The sequence below is a fragment of the Camelina sativa genome, chromosome 20 (assembly GCF_030686135.1).
Source record: "Camelina sativa cultivar CO46 ecotype springtype chromosome 20, ASM3068613v1".
Classification (NCBI taxonomy): Eukaryota; Viridiplantae; Streptophyta; class Magnoliopsida; order Brassicales; family Brassicaceae; genus Camelina; species Camelina sativa.
In genome coordinates this window covers 13,388,541-13,403,403 of record NC_141899.1, presented here as the reverse complement: position 1 = coordinate 13,403,403, position 14,863 = coordinate 13,388,541, and the positions used below count along the sequence as shown (strand labels likewise).

General features: G+C 38.7%; 1 long non-coding RNA gene, 1 other non-coding gene and 1 pseudogene across 3 annotated transcripts; 1 reads left to right on the top strand and 2 right to left on the bottom strand.

Annotated features, from left to right (window-relative positions):
• Positions 1-3,111: 3,111 nt before the first annotated feature.
• Positions 3,112-6,856, top strand: LOC104770753 (uncharacterized; annotated as a pseudogene). The gene is made up of 10 exons (XR_015592566.1): positions 3,112-3,334; positions 3,504-3,830; positions 3,980-4,045; positions 4,171-4,309; positions 4,401-4,528; positions 4,755-4,906; positions 5,033-5,168; positions 5,245-5,329; positions 5,632-5,905; positions 6,002-6,856. The product of XR_015592566.1 is annotated as an uncharacterized LOC104770753 (transcript).
• Positions 6,857-8,422: 1,566 nt separating this feature from the next.
• Positions 8,423-8,529, bottom strand: LOC147918810 (small nucleolar RNA R71). The gene has a single exon (XR_015594206.1). It is a non-coding gene; the product is annotated as a small nucleolar RNA R71 (small nucleolar RNA).
• Positions 8,530-13,271: 4,742 nt separating this feature from the next.
• LOC147918809 (uncharacterized) lies at positions 13,272-14,395 on the bottom strand. The gene is made up of 2 exons (XR_015592338.1): positions 14,041-14,395; positions 13,272-13,626 (listed from the first exon to the last, which is right to left on the bottom strand). It is a non-coding gene; the product is annotated as an uncharacterized LOC147918809 (long non-coding RNA).
• Between the last annotated feature and the right edge of the window lie 468 nt (positions 14,396-14,863).

Sequence of the window (14,863 nt, the reverse complement as noted above, 5' to 3'; positions counted from 1 at the left end):
ACTACAATAAATTATAAAATACAGTATTACGAAAAGAAGACGCATATATTAATCTTTGTTTTAGGTCAACATATTATTCTTACCTATTCCCAACTGGAAAAGGAGAAAGTAGGAGAAATTTTGGTTTAAAAAAGTAAGAAAAAATTACCTTTCCATTTAAAATTTTTTCCCAATTAAACAAAGTTGAAAGCAATGTTTTTGAACAAATTATTTAAATATAAGATGATCTATGTTTATATAGAAGTGAGTATTTACAAAATTTAGAATTAAGAATTAACTGTATATTTTCTTTAATCCCCTTTTCTATATTTTTATTGTAGAATTAATAACTTAAAAATTAAAAATAAGTAAATAATATTATAATTTCGAATTTTATAATTATTTTAAAAAATTTGTATTTTTTATAAATTCTGTAAGTTTTGATAATTATCTTTTTATATTATTAATATTTTTTTAAACAAAATATTTTATTTTTGTTTTAATCAAATTCCTCTTATTAAATATTAATTTTTACACATGTCAAAATCTGAGATTGATAACTTGACACATGTCAAAATCTTGTTAATGGCTAACTTTCAAAACCCAACTTTATATAATAAGATGATGCCTCCTTGTCCCACTCAAATATTTTCGAAGATTTTTTTGGCATTTTTTTCACAAATTTGTGTGTTTAATAAATATGGAACAATAAGTTTCTCTCTCAAGGCGGCAAAGAAATCTTATTGAAAGCGATAGCCATGGCTATGCCTGTCTTCACGATGAACTGCTTCAAACTCCCTAAGAGCATATGTGGAGAAATAGAACAAGTAATTGCTAACTACTAGTGGAGTCAAAATCAAAATAATCATCCGGTGCATTGGGTTGCGTGGGACCGTCTGAAATATCCAAAGAAGGAACGAGGTCTAGGATTCCGTGACATTGAGAAGTTCAACGAAGCTCTCTTAGCTAAACAAGCCTGGAGAATACTCCAAAACCCAAATTGCCTACTAGCCCGTACTCTTCGCGGAAGATACTTCTCTGAATCATCAATAATCACTGTAGGCAGAGGAAGACAACCATCATTTGGTTGGCAATCAATCTTGGCTGGTAGAGATTTGCTCTGCAAAGGTCTATGTTACAACATTGGTGATGGCAGCTCTGTTTATTGGATAAATCCATGGCTCCCTATACATCCACCACGTCCACCGAGAGTACACCCTCACTTCCAGGTTGACAATAGTACCGTTAATAGTTTAATGCTCCCAGATATGAGTGGATGGAATGAGGGACTGGTGCGAGACAGAGTTCATCCGGATGATATTAACCATGTTCTTCGTATTAAGGTAAGTGCTTGGCAGCCTTCTGATCTACTAGGCTGGCATTACACAGAAAGTGGTATGTATACGGTCAAATCAGGATACTGGCTAGCTACACACCTTCCAGAATTCGACTTTCAAGTACAACCCCCTCATGGTGATCCACGTATCAAACAGAAAATTTGGAAAACAAGAACCCCTCCGAAGTTCAAACATTTCCTCTGGCGTCTAATGTCACGAGCCTTGGCCACCGGTAATGAGCTGGAAAGACGTCACATGTCTTCGGATGGCACCTGCAAACGTTGTGTTACTGAAATGGAAACAACTGAGCACCTCTTTTTCTCTTGTCCCCATGCGATGCAAATTTGGCGTGCATCTAATATACCGATCACATGCCTTCAAAACCCAAACATCACCCTCGAAGCAAAACTGAAGGCAATTTTTGATTTTCATAAGCATCGAAGGATATTTGACCGTCTATCTCTTCTCCCGTTCTGGATCTTATGGAAGCTTTGGACGAGTCGCAACAAATTAACATTCCAAAACAGGAATAACAACTGGTTCCAAGATCTCAAAGAAGCAACACGAGAGACTGATGAATGGTTAGCAGTTGACAAAGAGAAGAAAAGAAGCATCATTCAAACTTCACAACCGTCAACCAACAGAAATAATCTTTCTACTTCGTGGCAGCCACCCCCACCAGGGTGGTTAAAGTGCAACTATGATGGAAGTTTTATTAATAGTGAGAGACGCTCAACAGCAGCTTGGATTATTCGTGATGAGAAATGGCAGTTTTGTGAAGCAAGTCAAGCTACAGGTTGTGCTGTTACTTCTGCGCTGGAAGCTGAATGTCAAGGCCTAGTATTAGCGATGCATCAAACGTGGCTAAATGGGTACCGTAAAGTCATATTTGAAGGAGACTGCCAAACTCTAGTTGGAATCATCAACTCCGGAATAAGAAGGTTTGATATTGATAACTGGCTTCAAGATTTAGGAGGTTGGACAAGGCGTTTTGATGCTGTTCTATTCAGATGGACTTCACGTCACACAAATTCCCTAGCTGATAAGTTGGCCAAAGCTCAAAGACATGGAACCACAGATTTCATATTTCATTTATCAATTCCTCTATGTATTCCTTCTATCTTTCACAATGTCAACATTCCCCAATAATTAATAAAGTATGCAGTGTTAAAAAAAAATATATATATGAAATTTTTGGATAAGTTAAAAAAAAAAGGAACGATACACTCTAAATCACAATCAACAATTTTTTTTTTGAAATTTGACAGAAATAATTTGAATAAGTAAATATTAATTTACAATAAAAGTCTCAAATGATTATGTATCTCTATCTATGTTTTTTCTAACAAAACTAAATATTTTTCGGTTTAATCATGTTTATTTCATATACGGCAAAATGAATCCTATTATTAAGAAAAAAATACAAAAAAAATTAACTCATAATTTTGTTTTCCTATGTTAATATCTTACAAATATTTTACTTAATTTCCTACACTTTGTTCCAAACAGAAGTATGCTTTATTTACAGCAAAATGTTTTTTTACTTAAAGAAAATAATTTTGGATTAGTGAATAAGCAATTTGTGGTAGATGACCGTTAATTTTGTGGCGGAGGATTAATTTGAGATTTCTCAATTTCTAATTTCTCACCTGTGAATGATCTTTTTTGTTGCCACCTGTCCCGAGCTTCATTTAACAGTTGGCAGTCTGCGTGGTTCATCCAAAAAATGGGTGTTATTTGTTCTACTGAAAATATTAAGGCACTTTCAAAATATAGAATAATATGCAGGTCACAAAACAAAACACGATTTAGTACTTAAGCAAAGAGGCGTTTCGAATTTTCTGGGCGAGAGAAAGAGAAGAAGTAAGAGGGCAAAGGAGAAAAACAAACCAGAGAGATTCAATTCAATGGAGAACGATGAAGCTAAGCAGCGAAGAGAAATTCGAGAAGAAGACGATTCTTATGAACGAAGAGAAAACGAGTTCCCATCTCATCATCCTCCACCTCCTTCCGATGAAGTAAGAGCATTAATAACTCTTAATTTCAAGTTTTTAAATTGTAGAAATTGAGCTTGAAGCTAGTTTCAATGGTACTTTGTGTGATCAACTTTTTATCATATGTCGCAATTGAAGAGTATATTTTCGATTAAAACTTCTGTTAACAGTGATTTCTCTATGTGTTCTGCAGTTGTTCGACATCTCGACTACTGTTGATCCTAGCTATGTTATTTCACTGATAAGGAAGCTTCTTCCAGTTGATTCGAGCAGTGAAGAGCAACGTAACCATCATATGAATGCTAATAATGTGGTTCAAGGTGTTGACACTTGCAATGGTGGTCCAGAGAGCATGGACATTGGAGGTTACAATAACGAATCCACTTCTGAGGAGAAGGTCACGGTGGGTTCAGGTCGGAAGACGGGAATGGTGAGCGGGTCATCAGTGGAAGAAGCTTGGGAAGATCATGGTTGTGTTTTGTGGGATCTTGCTGCTAGTAGAACTCATGCTGAGCTAATGGTAATGGATTTAGATAAGTGATACCCCTTTGAATTGTTGAATGATGGTATTGGTTTCCATGTAGACAAGAGAGCAGCTTTGGTTACATGTATTTAACTCTATGTGCGGGAAGTTGTGATTATTTTCTTGTATTCACTTTGGATTTGCAGGTACAGAATCTAATTTTAGAAGTGCTTCATGCAAACCTTATGGTTTCAGAATCTTCCCGCATTCGAGTAAGAAGTGTATATAGTATATCTATGATTAATTGCCAAGTGTGATAATTTTCTAGTTTTATTTGTCTTCCTGGACAGATTTTGATGTTTACATTTCTTTTTTTTTTCATTTTGGGGATTGCAAGGAAATCTGTCTAGGGATTATAGGGAACCTTGCTTGCCATGAAGGTATGTTGCAACATGTAGAGTCTACAGCCGGACTCGTCAATATACTTGTGGGGCAGTTGTTTCTTGATGATACCCAATGCCTAAGTGAAGTTTGTAGGTAAAAAAATTCAGTTTATGACATCAAATGTAAATCATGTTCATCAGTTGGTTTGGTTATCTAAATATTGACATATGTTTCCAATAGGATGGATACTAACCACAGGTCTCTCTGGGACTGGGTGTACTTTCTGGGCTGAGTGTTTGCAGTCTGATGATATACTTCGCCGTATTTTATGGATTGCAGAAAATACCTTGAATCCACATCTTATTGAGAAGGTAACTTCTGATTTTTTGTGCTTGTAACTGAGTCATTCTTGTACTGGACGAATTGATGGTTGAAAGGTTGATCGAACTGGTGAATTTTATAGGACTCAGTTTCAGATGGAAATCTTTCCTTAACTCTCTATTTTATGCTTATTCATGTCCCTCAACCATTTTCTGTAAGTTTTGGTTTATCATGGCTCTTTTTGAATTTGCTATATTTTTTCCATTTTCTCCATAGAGTGTAGGGTTATTGTTAGGTATCATAGAAAGTCAACCAGAGATTGAGCAGCTATTGATCCCTCCACTAATGACTCTGGGTTTGACGAGTCTCTTGATCAATCTTCTTTCTTTTGAAATGAGCAAGTTGACGAAAGAAAGAATTCCAGAAAAGTATGAAAGAATAGAAATTCATCTGAAGGGTCATTAAGTAGTTAATGAATGGCATTTTTATTCTTGCAAAAAACAAACAAGTGTCATGATTTACAATGTAGTATGTACCCTTTTGAATGATTTCAGGTACCCCATCCTTGAAATTATTCTCCGGGCTATTGAAGCCCTTTCTGCTTCAGATAGCCATTCTAAAGAGATTTGCTCTAGCAAAGAACTATTTCAGCTAGTCTGTGATCTTATGAAACTTCAGGACAAAGCTGAGGTATTTATAGGTTTACATAAAGCTTTCCATTGAATATACCTCAAGATATAATCTAATAAACTTATCTTCACTGTAGGTGGCAACATCTTGTGTTACTGCTGGAGTTTTGATCGCAAATATGCTGTCGGAAACAGTTGATTTTATTCCAGAAGTATTGGAAGGTAAACTAATTACTTTACTTTCACAAAATGTCTGGTCAGAATTTTCCATTTGGGTTTGCAGAGTGTGACATGACTCTACCTTACATAGTTCTGAAATTCTGGAATTGTGGTGTTAGGAAGAAGTAACATGTATATGATTTTTATATTGATGAAGCATCCTGAAGATGTTTTTTTGTGCAATACTCAGTAAAGGATCATACTTGACAATTAAGATGAACAGAGCAAATATTTACTTAGTGTTGTTAGTTGTTCATCTAACTGCTTCATGTCTTTATCTTGACATTAAGAATCTGTGCAAGCAGATTTCTCTTTCTTGGAAGGTTTATTCAGTACTTTACCATTTGCTTCGGATGACTTAGAAGCAAAAAGAGCAATTTGGAATGTTATTGCGAGGTTACTTGCCAGAGTTAATGAGTCTGAGATAAACACATTCTGTCTGAGTCAGTACATATCGGTTTTGTTAAGCAACTCGGATATTATAGAAGATGATCTTCTCGATACCCAACTAGAAGATTCAAACGAGGAGTTACAAAACACACTCCCTTCCCAGATAAGTCAAGTGCGCGAACAATTGCTGTATCCACTTTTCTATTCCTTTGTTTTTTTCTCTTCTTTCTAGATTCTACAAAGATGGCCTGTACAGATATTTTTGTTGACCTTAAGCAACAACAGATACAGAAGATTGAGTTGATATTAAAATTTGGGAGTACTCGCAATGAGAATCTGCAGGAGGGAAGCATAACTGGGGACTGCTCTATAAACAAAGCTGGTGTTAAAAGGCTATTGGATTGCTGTCACAGATATTTCGGATAAGCTATTCTCCATCTCTAGTATAAGGCTTGTAAGACTTGTCTGCATTTGATATGTCTATATTTTGTCTCTTCTTAGCCTATTTTTATCATGCATTTAGCTAGGATAACTCATTGGTTTGCATCATTTTCTAGTTCTTTCTATACACTTTGCACGTCTAAGTAGCTCTTGCATCATCCTTGCATACATTATGCATTTTGGAGTATTTCAGGTATTTAGGAGACGTTGGAAGCCATTCTCGTCCGAGCCATGGTCACCATCTCCGTTTCGTCCGAGCCATGGTCACCATCTCCGTTTCGTCCGAGCCATGGTCACCATCTCCGTTTCGTCCGAGCCATGGTCACCATCTCCGTTTCGTCCGAGCCATTATCACCATCTCCGTCTTGTCCGAGCCATTGTCACCATCTCCGTTCCGTCCGAGCTATCCGTCCAAGCCATGCTCCTCAGCCTTCCATCCGAGCTATGATGACATTGCATTCCATTCGACGCACACAGACTCGATCGCACATGTCGGGAAGAAGGACGTTTGGTTTCACATGCTTCAGGAGATTACCGAACCGACGCTTTACCTTGTCGTTTTAAGTTTTAGGGCTTTCCATGTTGGACTACTATATATACATTTTGTTAAGTCTTTGCGGAGACATCCTATCTTTTATCTCGTTTTTGTTCCCAGAAGGTTTTTGAACCTAGCCTCCAAAAAACGTTCTCAGACTTGTATTCCGATATCTTTGAAATTATTGAGATTTTGCATTTGATTCCTTCTACAAAGTTGTTCATCTTATTTTTATCTACCTAATAATGCATGTTTCAATGATTTCTGTTTTTGCATCCTTGACTATGATTTTCGGATCTGAGTAGTGTGTTAGTTCTTGAGGATGGGATAGATTAGGTGGAGGATCTTAGGATGTAGAGTGTTTAAGCTTTGATTGTATGATTCCCTTCTGGACTAGAGTTAGAATTACTAGTTTCTCTCTGATCAATTGGAACTAGGTTCGAGACATTTCCGCACCCAAAAGGTGTTTGATGAAATGTCTGACCAACTAGTGGCAGAGACTTACGTTCCTAGCCTAAGAGATTAGTTGTCTAGGATGTTTGTTGACGTGAATGAACTTGTTTGTCATGCCTGCTCAACCACGTTTCTCTAGCGAGAGCTAGGTATGGAAGTGGTTGAGTCTGAGTAGCTTTTGCCAAGAGATTGGATTAGCTAAGTTGTGATGTTCATTGTTTAGGGATACTTTGCTTGTGGTATATTAAACACTCCTTAGACTAGGATACTCCACCGACATCAATTACCCTATCCTTAGGACTTCTTTCTTTCCGATTTTTATTACATTCCTGGAACTGTTTCGTTTGTTCATGCTTAGAATCGTTTGCGTTTTCATTCACTTTTGCTTCTTGTCATGCATTCTTGTTTCTAGTTCTGTGACTCATTTCCGTTTCGCATTTTGATCATTCTAGGACTGTTAGATAAAAACACTCTTTGAATTGGCTTAACTTGTGACTTCTTGATTGCATCTTGAGTGATAGTAAACTTCCCCAACTGGATTGACACCTTAAGTATTACAATGCATAAGGTTAATTGAACCGACTAGGAGACACAAAAATCCTAGTATCAATTTGGCGCCGTTGCCATTTGGGAATCGTTTTGCTACATTTAAGATTTCAAGTTTTGCAAGATTAAGTTCTGTTACACTTATCATTCTGAGTACTGACTTGCTTTGGTTTTTTGCTTGTTTGTCTTGCACCTCAGGTACATGTTGATTGCAACCTTGCATGAACACCAGATCAAGAGGGCATCAGAATCTCCTTCCTGTTATCGACAAAATCAATCGGTTGCAACGCCCACGACAAGCTCGTATTTCCACCGATCAACCCGTACCAGTCCCTATGGAACAGCATAATGAACCACATCCGGGACCGCGAAACATTGGTGCTGGGGATGCGCCGAACACTCATACTCAGCGTGCTGGAATCGTCCCTCCCGCCGTGCAGAATAACAACTTCGAGATCAAAAGTGGTCTGATCACCATGATCTAAGGAAACAAGTTTCACGGTTTGCCTATGGAGGATCCACTCGACCACTTGGACGAATTCGACCGTCTTTGCAGTCTTACCAATATCAACGGCGTGAGTGAGGACGGTTACAAGTTGCGCCTCTTCCCATTCTTCCTGGGAGACAAGGCTCATCAATGGGAGAAAAACCTTCCCAAGGGATCAATCACCACCTGGGATGGCTGCAAGAAAGCATTCTTGGCCAAGTTTTTCTCCAACTCCAGAATAGCACGTCTCAGGAATGAGATTTCCAGCTTCACTCAGAAGAGCTCAGAATCATTCTGTGAAGCCTGGGAGCGTTTCAAGGGTTACTGCAGCCAGTGTCCACACCATGGTTTCAGCAACGAGTCACAGCTGAGCACTCTATACCGTGGTGTACTTCCAAAAATCCGCATGCTGCTTGACACTGCTTCTAACGGTAATTTCTTGAACAAAGACGTTGAGGAAGGATGGCAACTGGTTGAGAATCTCGCTCAGTCTGACGGCAACTACAATGAGGATTATGACCGCACAGTTCGCGGCGACGCTGGGTCTGAGGAGAAGTACAAGAGGGACCTTAAGAATGTCAATGACAAGCTTGACCGCCTCTTGCTAAGTTAGCAGCAGACTGTCCATTTTGTATCTGAGGATGACCCTTTTCAAGTTCAGGATGGGAAGGGTGAGCAGTCTGAAGCAATCAACTATGTCCAGAATCATGGTGGATACAACAAGGGTTATAACCCCTACAAGACGAACCCCAATTTGTCTTACCGGAGCACAAATGTTGCAAATCCACAAGATCAGGTGTACCCTCAGCAGCAACAACAAGGTCCGCAAAAACCTTTTGTTCCTTACAATCAAGGATTCGTGCCTAAGCAACAGTTCCAGCAAGGTTATCACGCTCCTTCCGGACCACCACCAGAATTTTCACCTCAACAAGTTCAACCTACTCAAGCTCCAGATCAAGAAATGAAGCACATGCTACAACAACTTCTTCAAGGTCAAGCTAGTGGTTCTCTGGATACTGCTAAGAAGTTTGCTGAACTCAGTCAGCGGATGGAATGTTCTTACAATGATCTGAATGTCAAGTTTGAAGCTTTTAACTCCAAGATGAAGTATATGGAAGGCAAGACTAATTCTACTTCTACCCCAACAACTGACCAACTACCTGGAAAAGCAGTTCAAAACCCCAAGGACTATGCTACTATGCATGCCATCACCACCCAAGTTGTAGATGTACGGCTCACTGAGGACACTGAAAGTTTAGATGGGGAGGAATTTCTTCAATATGAAGTTCAGATAAAGGATCCTGTCGAGGTGCTCAAGGATCCAATTAAGTCAGCCAAGCAATCTGATCCTGAAGCTACTAAAGAACCCACTGCTCCCAAGGATAAGCCTGTGAGATTCATTCCTCCACCATACAAGCCACCTCTACCATTTCCAGTGAGGTTTAAGAAGCAGCTTACTGAGAATTATAAAGCTCTGTTCGAAAACCAAGTCAAGGAGATTGAACTTAGGATGCCTTTGCTTGATGCATTTGCACTTGTGCCTCAATATCAAAAGTTTTTAACTGATTTGGTAACAGAAAGGACCAAAGAGAAGGAGAAGATAGCTAAAGGAGTTCAAGCTAAGGTTTTGGAAGATGAGAGGGTAGTGCATGACATAGGTGGGGTTATTCATGAATGCAAAGCTGTTATTCAGAAGATGATTATCCCAAAGAAGCTAGAGGACCCTGGTTCTTTCACCCTGCCTTGTTCTCTAGGTCCATTGACCTTCAAAAAGTGCCTATGTGACCTTGGTGCTTCCGTAAGCCTCATGCCCCTCTCTGTAGCTCAGAGGCTAGGATTCAACGAATACAAGTCATGCAACCTCCGCTTAATATTGGCTGATAGGACTACTAGATTGCCTCATGGTCTACTAGAGAACTTGCCCATCAAAATTGGACAAGCTGAGATTCCTATTGATTTTGTGGTGCTGGGAATGGATGAAGAGCCTAAAGATCCACTAATCCTGGGAAGACCTTTCTTAGCTACAGCTGGAGCAGTCATTGATGTCAAGAAAGGGACGATTGATCTCAATCTGGGTAAAAACTTCAAGATGAAGTTTGACATCAAGGATTCTAAGAAGAAACCAACTATTGATGGGAAGACCTTCGTGATTGGAGAGAAAAATCATAAAGCTGGGCTTGACATCTTTGAGAGTGTGAATGAGGCAGAAACTGAGGTTTTGGTAACCAAAGAGAAAACTCAAAGTGTCATTCGACCATTCTCCAACTCGAGTGCAGTCGTTACCCTCCCTAAGCATCAAGACCTGCTTCCTAAACCTCACCAACCGCAAGAGTCAAGTCCTCATGCGCTTGACAGTTTGTATGAACTCCAAAATACTCAGATTCTAAGGGATTCAGTGAAAGAGTTAACAGCTATGGTGAAGGAGATGAGTGGGCAGATCAAGAAGCTCCAAGGTACAATGAGAAGTTCTCCTCTAAGGAAATTAAGGAAGAAGTTTGGGATAATGAAGAAGAGGTGTTGCAGAGTTCAACCACCACCGTGCGTTCTCAACCATCATCGACTCGAGCAAGGTTCAACCGACGGCGTGGAATCAGACAAAACCCATACTGAGAGGTTCATCACTCTGCACTCGTTTGAGCCACGCCTCTGCTGTCACGCTCGAGCCAATCTCACTCCGCACATGCTCCAATTACCACGCTTGAGCCACTCAAGCCAACACCCGATCGAGCCCCTCTCTCGAGCCACACACGAAGTCTCCATCGAGCCAATTCGTCAGAGAACACTCTCTCCGGTTCCCTCCCTAGCACGTCAATCTTCATATGTGTCACAGGAGCGTCCGCCTTCACCCGCTCCTTCACTCCACTCGTCACATGAGTCCAGGGAGAGAAGGAGACGCGGTTCGCGAGGTTCCAGAGCCTCTTCTAGTCACCGATCAGCGCGTTGTTCTGCAGCTCGAGATGAGCATGAGGTTGAGGTTGAGTGGCGAGTTGAAGCTCAAGGTGATCATCAGGGCACGCAAGCGGTTGAGCAGTAAGTCGACCAACCAGCTGATGTCACACCCGCGGATCCCGAACAAGGCGAAGGACATAGTCAGTTTCACGCTCCTCCTTGGGCGAGCACGGACTCCTTCTTCTACTACTGAGGTACTCCGACCTTTCCTTTGTACATACCATTTCATTCCTGCATTGTTTCTGTTGTGATTCTTAAATCCTCCTGCAAATTTTTCTTACACAGGAGACTGTGTAATTTAAGTTTGGGGGAGGGTTTGAGATGATGTATCTAATGTCGTGTTTTGTGATTCTTATTTCAAATTTTTGCATCATATCATGTTTGAGTCTGCATCCATCTATTTGCATAGAAAAACCATAAAAATTTGAAAAAATTTCGAAAATTTCCACAAAAACAGAGTGTTCATGTAGTTTGCAATTGCATATTAGGATTGAGTCTAGGTTTATTCATATAGGGTTGTTGCATTTAGCATAGGGGTTGATGATGATTGTAATCTTGTTAGCATGCTGGATTCAATAGGATAGGATCAAGGCCCTCGTTCTTAGTTCTTTGATGCTTGTTGATTGAACCTGAAAAGTTAAGATTGAAGCATGTTTTGAATTGATATCATTCCTTATCTACTTGAACCTAATCCTGACTTGCAATTATCCTGTTATGCATTGAAGTTGAACTCATGGATACCATATACATACTTGGATTGTCTTTCACATTTTTACCACCCTTGTCAATCCAAGTAGCTGATTCCCATCTTTGGAACAGTTCCCGCACCCTTAACCAACCGTTCTTTCAAGCCAATTGTATTCTTGAGTGTCAGGCCTTTTTCCGAGTTGAGCTTGTTAGAAAGTGTTAGGTTCTAACTGACAAGAGTAGGATCCTGTGTAGTTCTAGTTTGCATTATCCGGACTAGTAGGACTAGGTGAGAACTCGATTTTGGGTATTAGGTATGGATTTGTGCAGAAAAATGAAGTGTAAAACGGAAGTAAAGGGTAGAAAGTCTTTAGGAGGGGGATGTGCTTTCAAATTTTACAAGTCTAGTAAAGGATTTGGGTTGACCGAAGTAAAAAGAGTAATTGGTTATGGGCATGAAATAAAAAGATTAGACAAGGAAAAGAAAGTAAAAATGCTTATGATGTCTAGAGTCCTTAGAAGAAAAGAAAAAGAACCATAGTGATAATAAAGATTTCCCAATCTGCTAGAATGATAATAAGTGAACTTCTCCTAAGACCAAGTATAAAGAGTGAAAGAATGGGTTTGAGACGATGTTTCTGATGAAGGGTAGAGATAGGACCAACTTCGGTTTGGAATGTTCTTTGGGTAGACAGGACGCTTCTCTTGTATGTATCAGTTGGTTTCAACCTTTAGCCTTCTCTTAAGCTCAACTCATTTTCGTGAGAGAACCTTGTCATGTATTGATGAAACCACTCGAGAAAGAGACCATCTAAGTCTCCAACCCTTCACCCTAGCCAAATGAGTTCAACGACATTGCTTAGCTTGATTCACGGTTCTCTGTTAATGAATGTTAAAGGGAATGATTGATAGGATTGCATGTGTAGAAAAAAATATAGAGTTCCTTCACCATGCATCATAGAACTAAAAACAAGGACCTTGATTCTAACTATTTTATTTAGCATGTTTTAGGTTCTGAAACCCCATCTTCACACCCACTACAAGAAAACACGCCGTTTGCGACTCCTATAATAGTCGCTAAGTAGTCACAAATTAGGGTTTTGCGACTACTTAGCGACCATTTTTGGGAGTCGTTAAAAAATGGTCGCAAAATAAAACGGTCGCAACATCGTCTCTAATTTGCGACTGATTTCCGACTAGAAAGTATAGTCGTTTATAAGCGACTGTTAAGTGACCATAGCTGGAGTTACACATTTCCGACTGAAATGCAACCAAGTTTACTTACGGACTGTTTTGTGACCATATTTATAGTCCTATAGCGGGACGATTTTGGGACTAATTCCAAGAGTCTGAATTTGAAATTTTTGTTTGTTATTTTGTTTGGTCACAAACTGGTCACATGTTTGTTATTTGATTTGGTCACAAACTGGTCACATGTTTGATATTGGTTAATTTCCAATTTAAAACGCTATTAATTAAAAAGAAAATAATGATTAAAAATACTAATCATAACATCATCCTAATCATACCATAATATCATCCTAAAAGAGTTTAAACACAAAAGATCATCCTAAATGAGAGGAAATACAACTCTAGTAGATCTCCAACTCATACTATTTAACAGCCAACGCCATTCCATCAGCAGAACACCTTAGAGCTTTTTGGCATTGTGTGAACTCTCTATTTCTTCATAGAGTCATATAACGCATATGTAGAGACCAATAACAATGGCCACACCTCAGTGAACTCAAGCTTGTCTTCCTTCTTGACAGTTGTCAAACACAAGCAAGAAGCAGTATTTTGTTGAACAACCTGAAATCAAAAAACCGAAATAACATAAGCAGACAGACATATGGTCCCAGAATCACCAGCTGAGGTTTTTCTCTGCAAAGTTCACCATCAACAAACAACAACGTAAATAAAAAAAGAAACAAATACAAAACACAATCTATTAGAAGGATCTGAGGAAGAGGAACCAAGAACTTCACAAGTGATGAAGAAAACTGAGTTATATACATGTGATGTCTCCGTTTCAGTTACTCTAATCACTGGCTTCTAACACACACATAAATCAGATTCAAAATCAATCTGAGAAAAGCCATACTAAATCTCATCTTAGATCTTAATCAATAACCTAAACGAAACAGAAAAAAACTAGCAGAAGATTCAAGTCATTAACCTAACTGAATATCACAAAAACAAAAGCTAGAACGAAACAAATCTGACCTGAAGAGAAGGGGAGAATCCAAATTAGAAAGACTTTTGGCTATAAACCCAGAAAGTGAACCAGCATCTGTCTCTGGGAAAAACAAACGGAAACCACAATCAATCACAGAATGATACTGAGTGTGTTTGATTCCGATGAACATGTATGTTTCGGTGGTGGTATTGTGATTTCGCTTCCTCCGATTGCTACGAATCATCCGATTTTGCCTTGGGTTTGGTCTTTGGTTGCGTCTATACTGATGGGGAAATTGGCTGATAAAATCGATGCGGAGAAGAAGACAAGCTAATGAAAAATCATGGACATAGAGAGAAGCTATTGAGGAAGAAGAGAAGAGGAAGAGCTTCTCTCACACACAAAAAAAAAAAAAAGAGAAAAGAGGAGCGTAAGACAGCGAATGGAAGTCAGAAAGAAGGAAGGAAGGTAGTCCATTGATTTTAAGACAATCAACGGTGTGTATTTAATGAGGGGTGATCCTTAACTCTATGGATTAACCAATCAGAAACCAGCTTTTCTATTTACATTTTAAAATTTGTAATACTTGAAATATATATTTTTAAATTACTAGATTAATTTTCTAATACTTGATAAATCTTTTTTTATTTTTGATATATTTTATGATTTGGTGTTATATAATTTACAATTCAAAATTTAGTATTTATGGTTAAGAGTTAGTAGTTTCAAACCCTATACCCTAAATCACAACCCTTATACCCTATACCCAAACATAAAGACTCTATTGCTTTCATTCTTTTTTTCTATTTTGTAGTATAGAGAAATGTAATAGTAAGATTTAGTAAAACAATGTTTACTTCACTTAGTTTT